Here is a 19,237-nt window from a genome sequence, read left to right on the forward strand (position 1 = left end):
TCAACACTGAAAGTGTACAGCTTGGTTTGTTTTTAATATTTTTTTATATGTCGATCAAATCAAGATTTTATTCAACGCTGAAATGTACAGCTTACTTTGTTTTTAATATTTTCTAATATGTCGATCTAATCAAGATTTTATTCAACACTGAAAGTGTACAGCTTGGTTTGTTTTTAATAATTTTTTTATATGTCAATCAAATTTTCTGCCTCTCCATTCGCAATATAGCTGATGAGTTGAGGGTTAAGCAATTTTGCACAATAACTTGATGACACGAACGACGTTTTTGTATTGTTGCAAAATTTTGACTGTAGAAATTTTCTCTAATGAGGACGCCTGTGATTTGTTATTTTGGAAGCAAGTCAATGAAATCGTTTCTGATTTTGGAAGCAATTGCATGCAATTGTTCCTGATTTTGGAGGCAATTGCTTGCAACTGTCTCTGAATCTGAAAGCAAGTGCATACAATTGTTTATGATTTTGGAAGCAAATGCATGCAATGTTTCTGAACTTAAAAGCAAGTGCATCCAATTGTTCCTGATTTTGGACGCAAGTGCTTGCATTTGCTTCTGAATCTGAAAGAAAGTGCATGCAATTGTTTCAGATTTTGGAATCAAGTGCATGCAATTGTTTCTAATTTTGGAAATCAAGCGCATGCAACTGTTTCTGATTTTGGAATCAAATGCATGCACTTTTGGAACCAAGTGCATGCAACTGTTTCTGAATTTAGAAGCAAATGCATGCAATTGTTCCTGATTTTGGAAGCAAATGCATGCAATTGCTTCTGATTTTGGAATCAAGTGCATGCAACTGTCTGATTTTGGAATCGAGTGTATGCAATTCATCTGAATTTGGAAACAAGCGCATGCAATTGTTTCTGATTTGGGAATTAAGTGCATGCATAAACAGGTGCATGCACTCCTTTCTGAAATTAGAAGCAAGTGCACGAAAGTGTTCCTGGTTTTGGAAGCAAGTGTACGCAGTTGTTTCTGATATAAAAGTAGAAAAAAACAGGATTTCTGAATTCCAAATGACATTTTTTTCAATGAAGAACAATAATAATGATTATTATCATCCACTTCTTTTAAATGGCAGCTGGTCTTTCCTGACTATCATATAACACAACTCTTTAAACAAACTCAACGAAACAATAATGAAATCCAAAAATGCAAACTAATGAAAGTTCATACATTTTTTCATGGTGTAAAAATTAAGGTAATTTGTTGAAGAGTACATTTATATGCTTTTTGTATATTCTGACTAACTCCATTTTCATTTGGGAATAATTTCCCCTAAAAAAAAAAAAAAAATTGCGTTGGCTGGACCAGCCTACCACCAGTTGAAACTTGGCCACTACAATCAAGAGTAATGCATATTTATAATCCTCTCTCTCTCTCTCTCTCTCTCTCTCTCTCTCTCTCTTTCCAACAGCGTACTGTTATTTGCAAAACAATGAACGCTAAAACGTCACACTCAATTACCGCCATTGTCCGCCGCCTGTGCTTGCAACCACACGCGTTTAGGTCTGTGCCGAAACACGCAGTTTTCTCTCTCTCTCCCAAACATGCAGATTCAATCAACATGTCTATTTTTGCTTTTGTTTACATCCGCACAGACAGGGATAGCGGTGATGGTTGCAGAGGTGGGGGAGAATAAGGGATGAGGTGACATGGTTGGGGGGGGGGGGGCTGGTGTGGCTCCCAGACGTAAATGAAAAAGAAATTAGAATTATTATTATTATTATTATCAGTTATGGCCACGCGTTTAAACGAGCGAGGTAAATATACAATCTGTAACAAACGAGATAAATATACAATCTGTTTCATAAATATCTGATAAACAAACGAGGTAAATATACAATCTGTAACAAACGAGATAAATATACAATCTGTTTCATAAATATCTGATGAATTACTTCAGTGAATAGGGACAGACACTTATTATTTATAAGTAACAAACGATCTTAGACTTGTCGGTTCGTTCGTCGTTTAAATATTTCTGTTCAAACCCTCAAACTCGATCTGAACTATTAACTATTCTAGAAAAAAAAAACTATTCTAGATTTCAACCTCCATATCGATCCGAAAGCCTCTCATGTCTTGAGGCCACCATTCCTCATCAGAATCTTTAATGATTCTATTCTTTCACTGTCTAAGAAATCACCCGAGTCATTCCTCTTGCTGAACATTTCTCTCGTTACCCTAATTAACTTCTTCCAACACCTACTCTTATAAATATCAACCGGTCAAATCTGCTCAACACCCTCTTTTTTTTAGTTAGTTACTTTAGAATACGTGCCTTTTCCTCTTTTTTTTGGCATTTTCTTATTTTTTTAAATTTTCCTCTTTCTTTAGACAGTTTTCTCTTTCTTTAGACATTCTTCTCATTCTTTATACGTTTTTCTCTTTCTTGAGACATTTTCATCTTTCTGTAGACACTTTCCTCTTTATTCAGACGTTTTTCTCATTGTTTAGACATTTTCCTCTTTTAGACATTTTTCTCTTCCCTTAGACATTTTCCTCTTCTTTCAGACTTTCTTCTTTCTTTGGACATTTTTCCCTTTGGACATTTTTCTAATTCTTTAGACATCTTCTTTCTTTAGACATTTTTCTCTTTCTTTAGACACTATTCTCTTTCTTTCGACATTTTCCTTTTTCTCTAGACATTTTCCTCTTTCTTTAGACATTATCCTCTCTCTTCAGACATTATTATCTTTCTTTGGACATTATTCTCTTTCTTTAGCCATTTTCCTTTCTCTTCAGTCATTTTCATCATTCTTTAGACATTGTCCTCTTTCCTTAGACATTGTCCTCTTTCTTTTAGACAATCCTCGCATTCCTTTTCTCGGCATTCATACGCATAATTTCCCATTCTCTCGGAGCAATCAACAAGCCGCCTCCCAAATCCCTCGTTGGCTGGTGTGCACTCACTCACTCCGGTTATCAGTATATTTCAAATACTTCCCCCCAACTTTAATTGCTTCTTTAACTTCGCCGGAGGTTTCTCTCATCAATCACTCAACCCCCTTTTGTGTGTGTGTGTTTTTTTTTTTTTGGTTTTCTTTTCTCCAACTTTCTCTCTCTCTCTCTCTCTCTCTCTCTCTCTCTCTCTCTCTCTCTCTCTCTCTCTCTCTCTTTTTTATTTCTTTTATCTTGCTATTTTTCTGGCGAGGAAGAAATGTCATTATACCACAGGAGGTCCCTTCAGTTTAGGAAGAGAAGTTACAATGTCATCACACCTGGTTTCCTTTTAATTAAGTTTTATTACAGGTGTGATAAGCCTACGGAAGCGCACCTGAATGCCAGTCATTAGCAAGTCGATAATAATGACTACAATTACAGAAATGCATCCTGCATTTAGGAATTGGAACTGAAATGTAAAATTTAGGCCAAAGGCCAAGCGCTGGGACCTATAAGGTCATTCACCGCTTAAAATAATGTCGAAACAACTGCTAGGAGAGGGTGGAAAGTTAGATGGAAGAAAGAGAATATGAACGGAGGTACAGTAAAATTAATGAATTAAAGGGATTGCAGGTTGGAGGCCAAAGGGACGCTGCAAAGAACATTAAGTAATGCCTACAGTCCACGGCGCGAGGTACACTGCCGGCACTAACCCCTTACGGGGATGCTGCATTTAAACCGCGTGTTATCTAGTTCTTCGTTGGAAGGGTCGGTAGAGTTTTCGACTAGCACTCTGCTAGACCCGTGTTCGAGTCTCCGGCCGGCTAATGAAGAATTAGAGGAATTTATTTCCGGTGATAGAAATACATTTCTCGCTATAATGTGGTTCGGAATCCACAATAAACGGTAGGTCCCGTTGCTAGGTAACCAGTTGGTTCTTAGCCACGTAAAATTAGTCTAATCCTTCGGTCCAGCCCTACGAGAGCTGTTAATCAGCTCAGTGATCTGGTAAAACTCAGGTATACTGAACTTAAAACGCGTGTTAAAAGCATATATGAAACGTTATAAAACCTCATAAAATAGGCTACTAAAGCAAATGGGGGAAAAAAATGTACAAACTTCCAAACTCAATCAACTAAACAAGGAAACAAGAAGCAAATCTCCTCTTGAGAGTCAAGACAACAAATCAAGTGAAGTAATCAAGGGGGTAAAAGTTACGCCAAATCCATACCGTCGACGCATTTTCATTCCACAAATAACCTGTCTGGAAGAAGCGAATTCTATTTTGGGCCGTTGTTTATGATACAGCGCCTTCCTAACTTTTATTTCGGTCGCTCCTCCTCCTCCTCCTCCTCCTTCTCCTCCTTTTCTCTGTAGCGCGAGATGGTCCGTGTGTGCAAACACATACACATGCATGCGCATTTATATACATATAGTATATATATATATATATATATATATATATATATATATATATATATATATATATATATATATATATATATATATGTGTGTGTGTGTATATATATGTGTGTGTGTATACAACATGCATATATATATTTGTGTGTGTATGTGCGTGTGTAACACTGACCACTGAAATAACTGAAGAACACATTTACGCCTAATCAGGATCCTCACGAAATACTGTCAGATTCGAATTAGCAATTTTCCAACACATGTACACCAAAAAAGACCTTGTGACTTTTGTAAGAAGAAGAAGAAGAAGAAGAAGAAGAAAAAAAAGGAGATTTGTGTACGCAGGACCTTTAGGTAACGTGTGAAGGGAATCCTTTGACCCGTCTTTCCATCTCTGCCACCTCCTAAAAATATCGAAGGGGCGCGGACGAAGGTGAGGTGAGGTGAGGTGATATGAGTGAGGTGATATGAGTGAGCTGAGGTGAGTTGGGGTGAGGTGATGTGGGTGAGATGATATGAGGTGGTCAGGTCAGTGTAAGACAGAACCGCTGGAAGGGATATGGGCGAGTTGGTGTGGAGTGAGCTAATCTGGGTGAATTGAGGTGATGGGTGAGAGAGATGAGGTGAGGTGAGGTGGAGTAGGTGATGTGATTTGGGTGAGGTGATGTGAGGTGGCTAGGGTAATATAAGACAGAGCCGCTCGCAGGTGACATGGGCGAACTGATGTCGGGTGAGCTAATCTGGGTGAGTTGAGGTGATGGGTGAGGTGATATGGGTGATGTGATTTGGGTAACTGACGTGAGGTGGTTAGGGCAATATAAGACAGAGCCGCTCGCAGATGACATGGGCGAGTTGATGAGTTGACGTCGAGTGAGGTGATTTGGGTGAGGTGATATGGGTGAATTGGGGATGATGTGAGGTGAGGTGGTCAGGGCGCATATAAGACACAGAGCCGAGCAAGCAGGAAGGTCCGGGGCATTATGGCGAAGTTCCCATGACGGCGTTTCATGAATAAATGGGAGGGATTGGCGAATTAATTAATGGCGGAAGGGATAATTAAAGTTAATAAAAGCGGCGTAAGCCTTTGCCGCGGGTAGTTTAGCACGTCTAATCAGCCCCGGGGAAGTCGCTATAATTCTTGCTAAAATTATAATCCACGGAAGATTCCGGATATTTACGGCTAGTTTGGATCCGGTTAAGGGAGTATTTTATGCGCATTAAAGAAAAAAAGAAAGAAAGAAAAAATGGCCGCCTTGCCAGGCGGCGTCCTTTTGAAAGCTAAATGATTAGTCCAAAATTTGCTTCTGGTGCGCATTTATTTAATGAAAAATCTCTCTCTCTCTATTTTCCCCCAATTTTTTTCTTTTCCTCTTGATTATATTCAACACGTGTAGAATTCATCTGGTGAATGTTTTTTAGCCTGCATAGAGAGAGAATGTACTCATTCGAGATTAGGTTATCTCTTTTTAGTTGGTATTTGATTCTCTCTCCCTCTCTCTCTCTCTCTACAGTATATATATATATATATATATATATATATATATATATATATATATATATATATATATATATATATATATATATATAATAAACATTTTTCCTTTATTATTTGGTTTTAACATATACCGTTGTATACTCTTGAATGTTTGCTCATACATTACATATATTTTAACTGTAAATACATATGTATACATATTTATACATGTATGAATGTATTTAAGTATGCGTGTATGTATGTATGTATGTATGTATGTATGTATGTATGTATGTATGTATGTATATGTGTATATATATATATACATATAAATTATGTATATATATAATAAATCACTTTTTGCTATAAAATCTTGATTCATTAAACATTATACATTTTCTCAGTAATTATAAAATTCGATTTAGGACCTTCATGAACAAACTTTGAATAACTCATGACACGTTCCAACGAAGTCAATATGCAACAAAAATAAAATAACGCAGCTAACTGATCTGAAGCAACGCAAAAAAAAAAAAAAAACTAAATCAAAATAATAAGAGCATTTTTTCCCTTCCAGGTGCAAAAGAAACGCATCCACACCACGCCCCACCATCCACTGCAGTCGAGGCAAAAAGTAACCGACAATGCCTGAAGGAACGCACCTCCCAGAAGCATCACCATCATCAAGTTTTACAGAGAACGAGCCCAACAAACATCCCAATAAGATCCATCTACGTAATCCTGGACGACATGAATCCCGCTGGAAGTTATTGTTAGCTATTGCCTGAGAAGGCTTCGGGGTTGAGGAGCGGGGAGGAGGGATGGTTGAGTGAATGGAGGAACTGGGTTGGCGCGTTGTGGGGGGGGGGAGGGGGGTTGAGGTTGAGGGTGTTGTTGTCAGTGAACACAAAGGAAATGAAACGCCATTGTTTGTCGATGAAAAGAAAACAAGGCCGCGGTTCAAATTATCTTAAGGCTTTCAATTGCATAATGTTCTCCTGATAGAAGACTCCGGGCTATGGGAAAGCAGAGCGAAAGGAGAGAGAGAGAGAGAGAGAGAGAGAGAGAGAGAGAGAGAGAGAGAGAGAGAGAGAGAGAGAGAGAGAGAGAGAAAAGAAATATCTTGCAGAGTTGATAAATAAAAAAAAAATCGGAACCCAAAGTAAGTATAAATATCGATCGGTTTACTTACACGCTAAACATACAAGTTCTTAAGATTGTTTTAAAACATTATGAAATTCAGATTCCAAGTTTAAAAAAAACTGTTTGCTTGCTCTAGGCCTATTTGCAACTGCTTATGATGTGATATCAAATTTATTTTGGTCAAACAATATCAAGATAATTCAGTGTGAAACTGATTTTTCGAACAGAAAATGGCAATATCAAAGACTAATGGCACAAAAGCATACATACATACATACATACATACATACATACATACATGCACAAACACACATACATTTAATACATGTTTAAAATACGATCAGTACATGAATGTACATCTCCATCACGCAAATTGAGCCAATAGCGGCGTCTGGCAACGCGGGATGAAAACATTTTGACATTATGTTTATTCCTTTTTTTTTTTTAATTATTATGCGACAATTGCAGAGCGCAGAGCTGATAATTTATAGATTCGTTTTGAACGGGATCAAGTGATTATCTTGTAGCGTTTATTGGTAAAATAATCACCCATTATATAAATATTTAATCCTGTAGTGGCATTAATTAATTTCGTCGATACTGATGGAATCACAAATCATTTAATCATCAGATTCATCAGCTGGTAAAGAGTGATCTCTCTCTCTCTCTCTCTCTCTCTCTCTCTCTCTCTCTCTCTCTCTCTATGTTCTTCTGCTCTCATAAGCTATCTGTGTCATTTTAACCCATATAATTATTACTGCAGTAATAATTATATTCCGATAATTTACAATTCGATCAAATATTCAGACTACAAGTATGAAAGTTATTTTTACAATGCAATGTTTGTAAGTGTATTCACATACATGTATATATGTGTGTATGAACGTATGTGTGTAAATCTTATAAGTATATACATATATATATACTATATATATATGAGAGAGAGAGAGAGAGAGAGAGAGAGAGAGAGAGAGAGAGAGAGAGAGAGAGAGAGAGAGAGAGTATACCAATATAATGACAAACGTTTTCACATTACTGGAAATATATAGATACTTCACCCATTTCAATCGCTCTCTCTCTCTCTCTCTCTCTCTCTCTCTCACCCATAAGGCAGAAGGTATGGAGAACATTCCTGAAGAGAAAACAATCTCAACTTTTCCCTTCTGGTTTTTTGTTATTATTTTTTTTTTTTTGAGTCAGAAGGGGGAAACCCCTGTTTTTACTGTCCTTTCCTCAATGTTTTTTTTTTTTTTTTTGGCATCTGCCACGCATTCTCTTTGCAATAGGTTTCTTTCTCTTTTGGTCAACAAATCTATTTTTTTTTCTCTTTTTATTACATTTTCATCAGTAAGAATTCTGTTCATGTTGGCATAAAAATGTTCTTTGCCTAAATAAAATAGACCAGTTGTAATGATTATTATTCTAGTTCTGATTACAGTACCTCTTGTGTGTACAGATATCTTGAAGCCATAACTATAATTTGTTGTATGTTGCTTTTTTGTGATGAAATTCGTATGTGGTCGCTTTTGTTAAATACTTAACCAAAGTTGAGATTTAACAAAATCTTAACTTTGGTTAAATCTTAACCAGTTCGGAATATTCGTCTTCTGGGCTATATTAACTGAATGTTTTTTTTTTTTGGGGGGGGTGGGATATTCGTCTGTCTGTATGCCTTATCTTTTTATCACAAAATCCTGAAATTTCTCTCTCTCTCTCTCTCTCTCTCTCAAGTCTTCTTGTTCCTTACATAATAATATACTTTTCTACAAGACTTTAAGAAAGTACTCTTCGCAAGTCCTTATTCTGATCTACCAGTTACCAAAAAGACTTGATATCAATATGACGCCATCACCGACCCTCATCTTTGCGACGCCAAAATAACTGACAGTCAACCAATCTATCAACAAATACCCTTCTCTCATCTCCTATTTTTTGTTTAATAAAACTGGAGATATAGAGAGAATCTCTATTTACCTTTTTTACATTTGATAATCCTGCTTTCCCATTTCATTCCCAGGTTCCCCCTTATCACCTGCTTCCTCCCCCCCCAACCCCCATCCAGTGATCCATATCAGCATCTGGAATGGGAGCGTCCTCCATTAACTATCTCCATAACGTTGCTTCTGTACCTTCTTGTAGGACACATTAACAGCTAATCGACCTACTTTATCTTCCTAATCCTAAGGATGTACAGGGCCTCCTCCTCCTCCTCCTCCTTGTCTCCTCCTCCTCCTCCTCTTTGTCTCTCTCTCTTTTCTGTCTTTTCCTTCGGTTGTCCGGCACTTTTTCTTCTTCTTCGTTCTCCTTTTTTTCATGCCCACTTTCCTCCCCTCTCATTCTTCCTTCTTCCTCCTCTTCCCCTCTCATTCTTATTTCTCGTTCCTCCTTCTTTCTGCTCTTTCCTCTCGTTCTTTCTTCTTCTTCCTTCTCCTCTCCTTCCTCCTTCTTCGTTCTTTTTCCCCCCATTCATTCATCTTCCTTCTCCTCTTTCTTCTCATTCCTCCTCCTTCCTCCTTCTCTTTCCTCTCATACCTCCTTCTCTTTCCTCTCATTCCTTCCTCCTTCTCCTCTTTCCTCTCATTCCTCCTTCCTTCTCCTCCTCCTCCTCCTCCTCCAGCTACAGGATTCCTCTTTTACAAGATTTCGAGACGATAGTGTTATTCCCTTCGGAGAGAGAGAGAGAGAGAGAGAGAGAGAGAGAGAGAGAGAGAGAGAGAGAGAGAGAGAGAGAGAGAGAGAGAGAAAGCATCCATTCTACTTAATCAAAATAACTGTGACTGATGTTTATCATGTGTTAGTTCTTCTTCTTCATTCACTCTAATTTTTGGAATGATCATATTTACCCTGGTTTTTAAGGTCAAGGTGAATCTGCTCAGGTGACAATCCACAATATCTAATAAGCCCCTGTGTCCTAATAATCAATGTCAAAGTTATCTGGATAATAACTGCTTTAGTAATTCCTACACTTAACAAAAAAAAAAAGACACCGTTAGTTAAATCATACTTGTCATAATCACATCTCGTAATCTAGTTCTTAGAACTCTGATGTATCGTTGGTATTTTTTTTAAAGTTTTGCCTATCTTTTTTTTTACAATGGATAACTCAAAACGCAGAAAATTAAATTGGTAATTCATTAAATATTGAAATATAAACGCAACAATTACGTTCGTCATTCAGGAATCCCCGTAATTGTGTAAAGTCTAAATGATTAATTTCAGGGATTTAATCGTTGCCAGTTAACTATCGCACTGGTTATATACCATCGACAATAATTATCTGAATGCTGAAAACGCTTTCAGAAATATTTGGTAACTGTGAAAATGATTATGCTTCCTGTCCCACCTGATCAACAGGAATTAGCCTACCAGATTAATCAAACCTAAAATTATCACTTTAGTCTATAAGCTGCACTTTATACAAAGCTAGCTTTGGTTTATCCGTATTACCAACAATAATACGATTCACGAGTCTCTGATGAATGGAACCGTGGGTGAATTATCAATGTCATGGGTAATACCATCCCCCAGGGGTAAATTATTACTCTGGAGTTGATGAAACTTCAATATTCACGGTCATGAACATTTCACCTCAGGCTCTAAGCTGAAAAACATTAACCAACATCCACTGAAGTTGGTTAACTGGATGAAACAGAGTAACTGGCTGATTCAATTCTTTTCAACGATTTTTGGTTCATATATTTGTTATTTTTAACAGGAATATTAACTCGTTGACTTTTATCAATGACAGAGGCTTTCTACTAGATGAATCACGATAAACGAGTAAAGGAATGGGGTTAACCTCCTCTAAATTATTCAGAACGTTAGACCTATGCTGTGGCTGTCCCGAAACTACGCTACATTTGTATATCTGCTGGCATACCCCTCATTTTCTCAGAGGTAACAATTACTCAAAATACAAATTCCACTTGGTCCAAAAAACTAAGTTCAAGGATGATTCAAAATCATCATATTCAACCCAGTTAGGCCTAAAGAAAACACTAATATGGGCATTAACGCACTTATACCTGTACGAATCCCTTATAAAATAGGAGTTACCGTCAGGTGACGCCTTTTACACAACTAACAAAAAAAAAATAAGATAGCCAATAAAATCTTTAACATTCCTTGAACGGATATAGGGCGGGAGATAACATACCCCAGTGAAGCCAGAGAGCCGCTGGCGTGAACAAGCGAGAGGTCGCCATACAATCACAGTCAGTCACTCCTGCGATACAGAACTGTACTTTCCTCGATTTCTTCATCACTTCTAGAAAACAAGAAGTCTTCAATTCACCATTGTTCTCCGGGGAAACCCATTTCCTGTTCCGTTAGGCTTAGTTAATGGGACAGCTTAAACGTAGGCCTAAGTATCTTGATTTCTAGAGAAGCGCCGCAATCTAACATTGTCACAGTTGCATAGGCCTATAAGCCGAAACATCCCCCCCACACACCCCCACCCATCGGAAAATTAAGATAATTATTCCTTTGTTCCCCTATGGAAGGAATTATCTTGGCCGTTATCTTGACCTCTATACAATTATAACGAAGTCACGACATCAAGCAAATGAAGGATCATAAATTTCTCTCACTCTGTCTAAATATACATGTATATATAATTTATTTATACATATACAGTACATATACATACATATATATACATATGTGTGTGTGCGTGTGTTTATGTGAGTGTGTATACATATATATATATATATATATATATATATATATATATATATATATATATATATATATATAATGTTTATATATACATATATATATACGTGCAAATGGATAGTATAACTACGGATAACTGTGCAGATACACAAGTCCACACATAAAACGAACGCAGAATATTGTTACCGCTTCACTGACCACACCTCAAGACTAAACTCCAAAATAAATAACAACGCAGCTTTAAAGTTCGAACTCGACTAGTAATTAGCACCGGATATAATACGAACCCGGAGCCGTTTTACTCATTATCGTAATTTCAGTTATTTCTGGACACAAGTTTTCGATCCGACGTCCAATCCAGTTTTGCCTTTGGGATTTTAAGACTAAGAGCTGTGCTGTGGTTGTACTGGTTAAGTCGTGCTATTAATTCAGTTTGGTCAACAAGGCTAACTCCATTTGACATTATGTAACAGAAATTGAAGAGAAGGAATCATTAAATACAGAAAAATTACCATATAATAAAAAATCCAAAATATGGGACATGGGAAAGACTGTCTTGAACCACTTTAATCGTCTAGGTAGCTCCTGAAGATTAACCGTTTCACGAAAATAATCTGAGAATGATTGATGAGAACAGTTTCTGAGAAAACGTGGGTAGGATGAAAATATGGCTTTTGGAAAATATGCAGATGTTAAGGATGAATCGTATAACAAGTAACATTTTGTCGTTCTTTAATAAATATAATATATATATATATATATATATATATATATATATATATATATATATATATATATATATATATATATATATATATATATATATATATAAAAGTGAATGTTTGTATATAAAGAAGTGGTTGACCTTTGCACAAAAAGTGGTTGACCTTCAAAAAATTTGACTGACCTTCGCAAAAAAAGCTGGCTGAACTTCGAAAAAAAATTTGGTTGACCTTCGCAAAAAAATGGACTGACCTTCGAAAAGAAAGCTGATTGACCTCCGAAAAAAATTATCTGACCGCAAAAAAAGTGACTGACCTTCCAAAAAAAAATTTTTACCTTCGCAAAAAAAAATGCTTGACCTAAAAAAAAATTGGTTGACCTTCGCCAAAGAAAAGTATTTGACCCTTGGAAAAATATAGCTGACCAGCTAAAGGAAGGTTGACATTATGGAAAAAAAAGTGGCTGACCTTCGATTAAACAATGATTAAAAAGTGGTTCACCGAAAAAAAGTGGTTGATTTTTGCAAAAAAAAGTGGTTGGCTTTGGAAAAAGTGGCTTCTAAAAATAAATTGTAACAAACACATAAATGAAACAGACTTTATCCGCGATAAACGTAGCCCGCCAAATCTTTTGATGACCTTGGCATAATCGAAAATTAGCCTTAAAGCCAAAATGGTACTTACTTTAACCAGGGTATTGGACATCTGATGAAGATTCTTCTGCAAAGAAGAGAGAAATGAGAATTGAAATATATCTTTAATAATATAGTTATAATGCCAAATAAAATGCCAAATAAAATGAATGACCAGATTAATAGATATTCATGGGGATTTCATTCATTTATTCATTATCCTATATTATATATATATATATATATATATATTTGATAATATGTATATATATATATAAATATCAATAGGGGGATGCGTGCTTGAAACATATCACAAAAATCCAAGTAAGAAGGTGAGTAAAACCTGGACTTTGAACAATTAAGAATAGCACATCAATTCAAACAAAATTATATACAGTATTCCTTTGCAAAGCATGTAATATAAGATTTATATTGGCCAAACATCAAAGGACTAAAAGTAAGAAGCTTGCAACACAAATTAACATTTCAATATTATCAAATAATAGCATTGCGGATCATTGGCTTAAATAAATAAATAAATGATCTACAAGGTCAACGACCATCGGAAAGGAATCTGCTAGAGACTGTGTTTATGAAACAACGCGCACCAGGAATATTAGTCTCCACCCTATTATCCCTTGGTCCTTCGTCCCTGTATTTTTGTTTAAATAGATTAACAAACTGTAACATATAAAGCTCTGTACAGTATTCTGTGAACTTGAAAATGTTGAATAAACTACAGACATAAATGTTTTCACTCACATTCTTATGTTTTGTGATATATATGTGTGTGTGTATATATATATATATATATATATATATATACATATATATATATATATATTATATATATATATATATACATATATATATATATATATATATATATATATATATATATATATATATATATATATATATATATATATATATATATATATGCACTAGTCAAAATAAGACCCTGCCCTATAAATCACGAGCCTTTCAGTAACTTATCAAGACTAAGAGAAATTCTAAGCACAAAACAAAACTAAAACGAAAAAAATCAAATTCCCACTGCATAAAAGCAAAAGATAACAAGCAGTTATATAAACGAGAACTCTCTCGTTATTTTTTTGTCTCGAAGTTTTCGACGGCACCAAGGACCATGACAAACGTCCAATAAAATTTTAAGGTTATTTCATCGGGGCAATACCCATCCGTTCAGTGCCAAGGCGGCACTTTAGGCTGCATCAGTGGAGTTCTTCATACCGGCCGAAAAATTCTGGAGTACTTGAAGACGGTCGTGTAATGACTCCCTTGCTCAGTAACTGGGGGGTCGGTCTTGCACAAGTTTTGTATTATATTTATTTATTTATTTTATCTATCTCTCTATGTATCTAAAGATAGAGAATCTTATGAATATCTCTCTCTCTCTCTCTCTCTCTATATATATATACATATATATTATATATATATAACTATAGATAATCTTTTGAATATATATTTTTTATAAGACCCTGTTATCTCTCTCTCTCTCTCTCTCTCTCTCTCTCTCTCTCTCTCTCTCTCTCTCTCTCTCTCTCTCTCTCTCTCTATCTATATAATTATGTATGCATATATTTATGTATATATATATGCATTTATATCTATGTATATATACATATATATAACTAAATTTATATTGTATATATATATATTTATATATATATATACATATAAATATATATATACATATATAGTATACACAAATAAATATATATATATATATACATACATGTATATATATATATATATACACACAACTATAAATTCACGTATCGTTACAAAACTCAGACACTCAGAAACACCTTTAATTAGGCAGACGAGCACCACGAATCCGTCACAAGGGCCGTGGCAACACGAACAGATCGACCATATAATATTTCAGGATCTCATTCTGAAGAAGATGACCGCTCCTTATTCCCCGGGGCTTAGCCGGAACCTGAAAACTCCTCCGAAAATCCCTTAATTGCAGGTTATTTAGAAACTCTTTGTATAAACAGTTCTCGTGTATACTACCCGAAACATCACGGTCTTTCGTTCTCCTTTTTGTTTTAATTATAAGGGGGGATTTCCTCCCTTCCACTATGTACCTGTTTTATAGTTGTAAAAGGTATATATATATATATATATATATATATATATATATATATATATATATATATGTATATGTATGTATGTATGTATGTATGTATATCTATGTATGTACATGTATAATATATAAAGTTGGGAGCAAAGAGATTTTGAAAGTGTAACAGGAGGAGAGTCCTTGCAGTTCCGCTATGAAACAATTGTCAGGAGAGGGTGAAAAGTAAGATGGAAGAAAGGGAATATGAAAGAAAGTACAGTAAAAGGAATGAAAGGGGTTGCAGCTAGGGGCTGAAGGGATGCTGCAAAGAAACTTAAGGAATGCCTACAGTGCATCGCGTTGGGCATACTGATGGCATTAACCCCCTGAAATTAGAGAACTGACTCAAAAAAATTTTTGTCTGGACAATTCAGACATACTAGATAAATCAGCATTAGTTAAATACAATCACACTGAATCAAGCAACTCACACACACAAAATGAGCTTCTGAACAGGACTGACGAGGAAAACAGTGACACGTGAAGAGTAGAATCATCTGCATACAAACGAGTCCTCCCAGGCCAAGAAAAGTTATCTCCCCACTTTTTAAGAGGTTACTACTACTACTACTCTTCCTGTGTCGTGGAGAGGAGAGTTCCAACCGCGAGGCTTGGAAGGTCATTATTTGCAGGAGATGGATGTTAAAAAGACAGTATACTGTGAAATAACACGACGATGACAGAGAAGAGATTAAGGGCACTGTGTAAGTTGCGTGAAGGGGCTGAGAAAGATGATGTAGTTACTCGCTCTCTGGATCAGCCGAAAAACTGTCAGAGTGGTTTGTGTTTAGGATTCTGTATTCTTAGTATAAATCTAGAAATACAGAATTTACGATCGCTGAAAAACTCATAAGATCGTTTCAGAGCCGAACTAAAAACGGCACTAAAATTGGCACTGGCACTGAACACCAGCACTAATCTTTGCTACTTTTTTCTTTTTTACTCCTCTGTCTGTGACATCAATACTTTAAAAGACACAATTACACTTGCCAACTGTTGACTTTCTCTCTCTCTCTCTCTTGTGCGTATCACAGAAGCCTGCTGTTCTCTTGACACAGTGTTCACGAGGACTTTAATAATAGATTTTTTTTTCTCATCTTTTTTTATTTTTTTAAGCTCGTGTTCGCCATGTCGCAGCAGATGGCGCCAAGGGTCTCCTCTGCCTGCCTCTTCAGAATCTCCTTTTTCCTTTCTTCCTTTCTTTCTCTTTCTTCCCTCTCGCGTTTTGTTCGCTTCTTGATTAGGTCTTTACCCCTTGGCGCACCGAAGTAATTTGGGAAAGATGAACATCTTTATGGTAAACATGAATCACCAGTCTTCCTAAAGGTAGTGGAGAGGAAAGACCTCTCTCTCTCTCTCTCTCTCTCTCTCTCTCTCTCTCTCTCTCTCTCTCTCTCTCTCTCTCTCTCTCTCTCTCTCTTCTCAAAACTGGTGGGCAGTTTACACTCCCTCAAATCCCTTTTAAGCGATGTTTTATTTCCCTGGGAAAGCGAATGGATTCTTGATTACTCTTGTTTGTGTTAATCTGCATGGACCGGTTTCTTTAACAGCTCTCTTCAACTCTGTGCTTGAGTGCATGCGCGTCTGATCTGATAATCTCTCAAGATAAATTCTCTTAGCAGCGAGATATCTGCTTTCGAAATCGTTTGTGTTACCGTATTTATCCGTTCTTTTTCTGTCTATATTCACTATCTCTCTCTCTCTCTCTCTCTGTGTCTTAACAATTGTAGCATTTTTATATGAAGCGTTTTGTAATGTAACAATCATTTAAACTCCTTCTCTCTCTCTCTCTCTGTCTGTCTTAACAAATGTAGCATTTTTGTGCGCACTTTTTTATAATGTAAATAATCATTTACACACACACACACAAACACACACACACACACACACACACACACTCTCTCTCTCTCTCTCTCTCTCTCTCTCTCTCTTATTTTTGTGCACATTTTTTTATAATGTAATAATCATTTACACACAAACACACACACTCTCCCTCTCTCTTGTTTTAACCTTTCTTCCTTCACTCCTTTCCTCCTTCCCGCCTTCACTCCTTATCTGTCCGTGTGCCTGTCTCCCTCCCTATCCTGCATGAACTATTTTCACACTCTCTTCCTTCTTCTTCTTCTTCTTCTTCTTCTTCTTCTTCTTCTTCTTCTTCTTCGTCGCCCTTATGATGCAGTGTTGGTGAGCAGATGGTGTTTGAGGTTATCTCCGTAACAAGATCGTTTTTTATCTTGGCCGCCGCTTTTCCAGAATACGGAATTTGTTTCCCTCTTTTTTCCCTTTATAGAAAGATGATTTGGTACAGGAATTTACTTCACTTGATTAGGAAGCAAAATTGAAATTATGGCCGTCGTTTTTTCCCTTCGGAGGAGGAGGAGGAGGAGGAGGAGGAGAGAGAGAAAAGAGAAAAATGGGGAAAAATAAGAAGCTGTTTTTTTTTATACTTCCTTCTCTGTGCAGCAGGAAAAAAAACTAAACAGCAGAAACAGCAACAGCAAACAGCAACAGCGGCTACTGCAGAAAGCGGGAGAATTCGTGCAAGAATTTGAGGGCGCCTTCCAGCTGCTGTTCATTTCTCCTCTCCTCCTCCTCGAGGGAACGCCAACATAAATTCTCATCAAAAAGGAAGCACACACTCGTAAACTACCCTACATTACCAGCCCGAAAGCACAAACATGCACCGAAGCAGAGAGCGTTCTGCTGTGTATGGGTGGACGCGTTTGGAAGTGATAAAGTCATGCAATTTATTATAAAAATATCAACCGTAAAACGTGAACGATACAAGACAATTATGGCGTTGAAATGGTCTTAAAGTGAACAGCTGTACAAGGGTAGGAGTAAATATGAGGTTGGAAGTCTTCAAATGAAAATATCTGTACAAGAATGGGAGTAAATTCAGAATGGGCGCGCGGTCACAGATAATGGAATGAAACAAAAAATTTCTAAAGAGGACCATAACATAGAAATAGAAGACACGTAAGAAGCCAATATAGACTAAAATTAACAAACACATAGATATAGGAATGACTGAGAATTACATGAGAAATACAACATCTACCCGAAAAATAAACTTTGCATTAAAGAACTGACATATTTTGGACAAAAATAGACATGCTTTAGCCAAAGATGAAAACCGGTCGATCTACAGTCTTTCGATAATTTTGCAAATTCAAGAGAGCTGCCACTAAACACTCATTTTACTGTACTGCTTTCACGAAAATATGCTTTTATCTGCGAGCATATATTCCATTCTGAAAGCGAAGATGTTTAGGGAAGACGCCAAATCTTCGTAGTAAAGAAAAAATGTCAAGTTTTCAAATTCATTCGGTGTTCAAGTTGTTATCTACATTGGAGGGGCTCTCCCCCCCGTCCTCATCACAAGCTTAAAAGTGATTCTCGGACCACAAAAGACATTCAAGAAGTGTTAAAACACATCGGTTTTGTTTGGGATATCTAGCTTGAACTTCTGGGTTTATTATTATTATTATTATTATTATTATTATTATTATTATTATTATTATTATTATTCAGAAGATGACCCCTGTTCATATGGAACAAGGCCCGAGGGGCCACTGACTTGAAGTTCAAGCTTCCAAAGAATATGGCGTTCATTAGAAAGAAGTAACAGAAGGTAATGGAAAATGCAGAAAAAAGAGAGATCACTTATTAAAAAAAAAAAAAACAAATTAATATATAAAATACAAAAAAATGTAAGTAAATTATTAGAATACAAGGAGAACTGTATTGTACTAGGGTAGTAATGCATCGCATCTCCGCTTGAACTCTTGAATTTTATGACCAAACTTCGCGTCATACCACTGGCTAGCACAGGGACAATTTGAATGAGGGACTCAGAAAGAGAATTTCATTCAAGAAAGTTAGTGCAGTGTCATTTCCCCGTCGGTGTCTAGCAAACTAACCTACGGATAGACCGACATAATAAGGAAGAGTTTATGCTGAGGTGGGGCCAAACCTTTTACTTTTTATGGCTGTCTCCATTCCTACATGATTTTCTGGGGATCGCTTCTATGGGGGGGTTTGGGAATCTTTAAAACAAATGTGTCAATTTAACTTAGTTCGTTTAGCGTCTTTCTCATTTCACTATCTCACTATCTAATCCAGGAG

General features: G+C 36.4%; 1 long non-coding RNA gene across 1 annotated transcript in view; it reads right to left on the bottom strand.

Annotated features, from left to right (window-relative positions):
- Positions 1-19,237, bottom strand: part of LOC136854235 (uncharacterized) — a 1,096,131-nt gene that overhangs the window by 173,494 nt on the left and 903,400 nt on the right. The window contains exon 7 of the long non-coding RNA XR_010857668.1: positions 13,013-13,048. This is a non-coding gene — a long non-coding RNA (uncharacterized lncRNA). The remainder of the gene's footprint in view (positions 1-13,012; positions 13,049-19,237) is intronic.

Source organism: Macrobrachium rosenbergii, chromosome 28, assembly GCF_040412425.1.
Source record: "Macrobrachium rosenbergii isolate ZJJX-2024 chromosome 28, ASM4041242v1, whole genome shotgun sequence".
NCBI classification, from domain to species: domain Eukaryota; kingdom Metazoa; phylum Arthropoda; class Malacostraca; order Decapoda; family Palaemonidae; genus Macrobrachium; species Macrobrachium rosenbergii.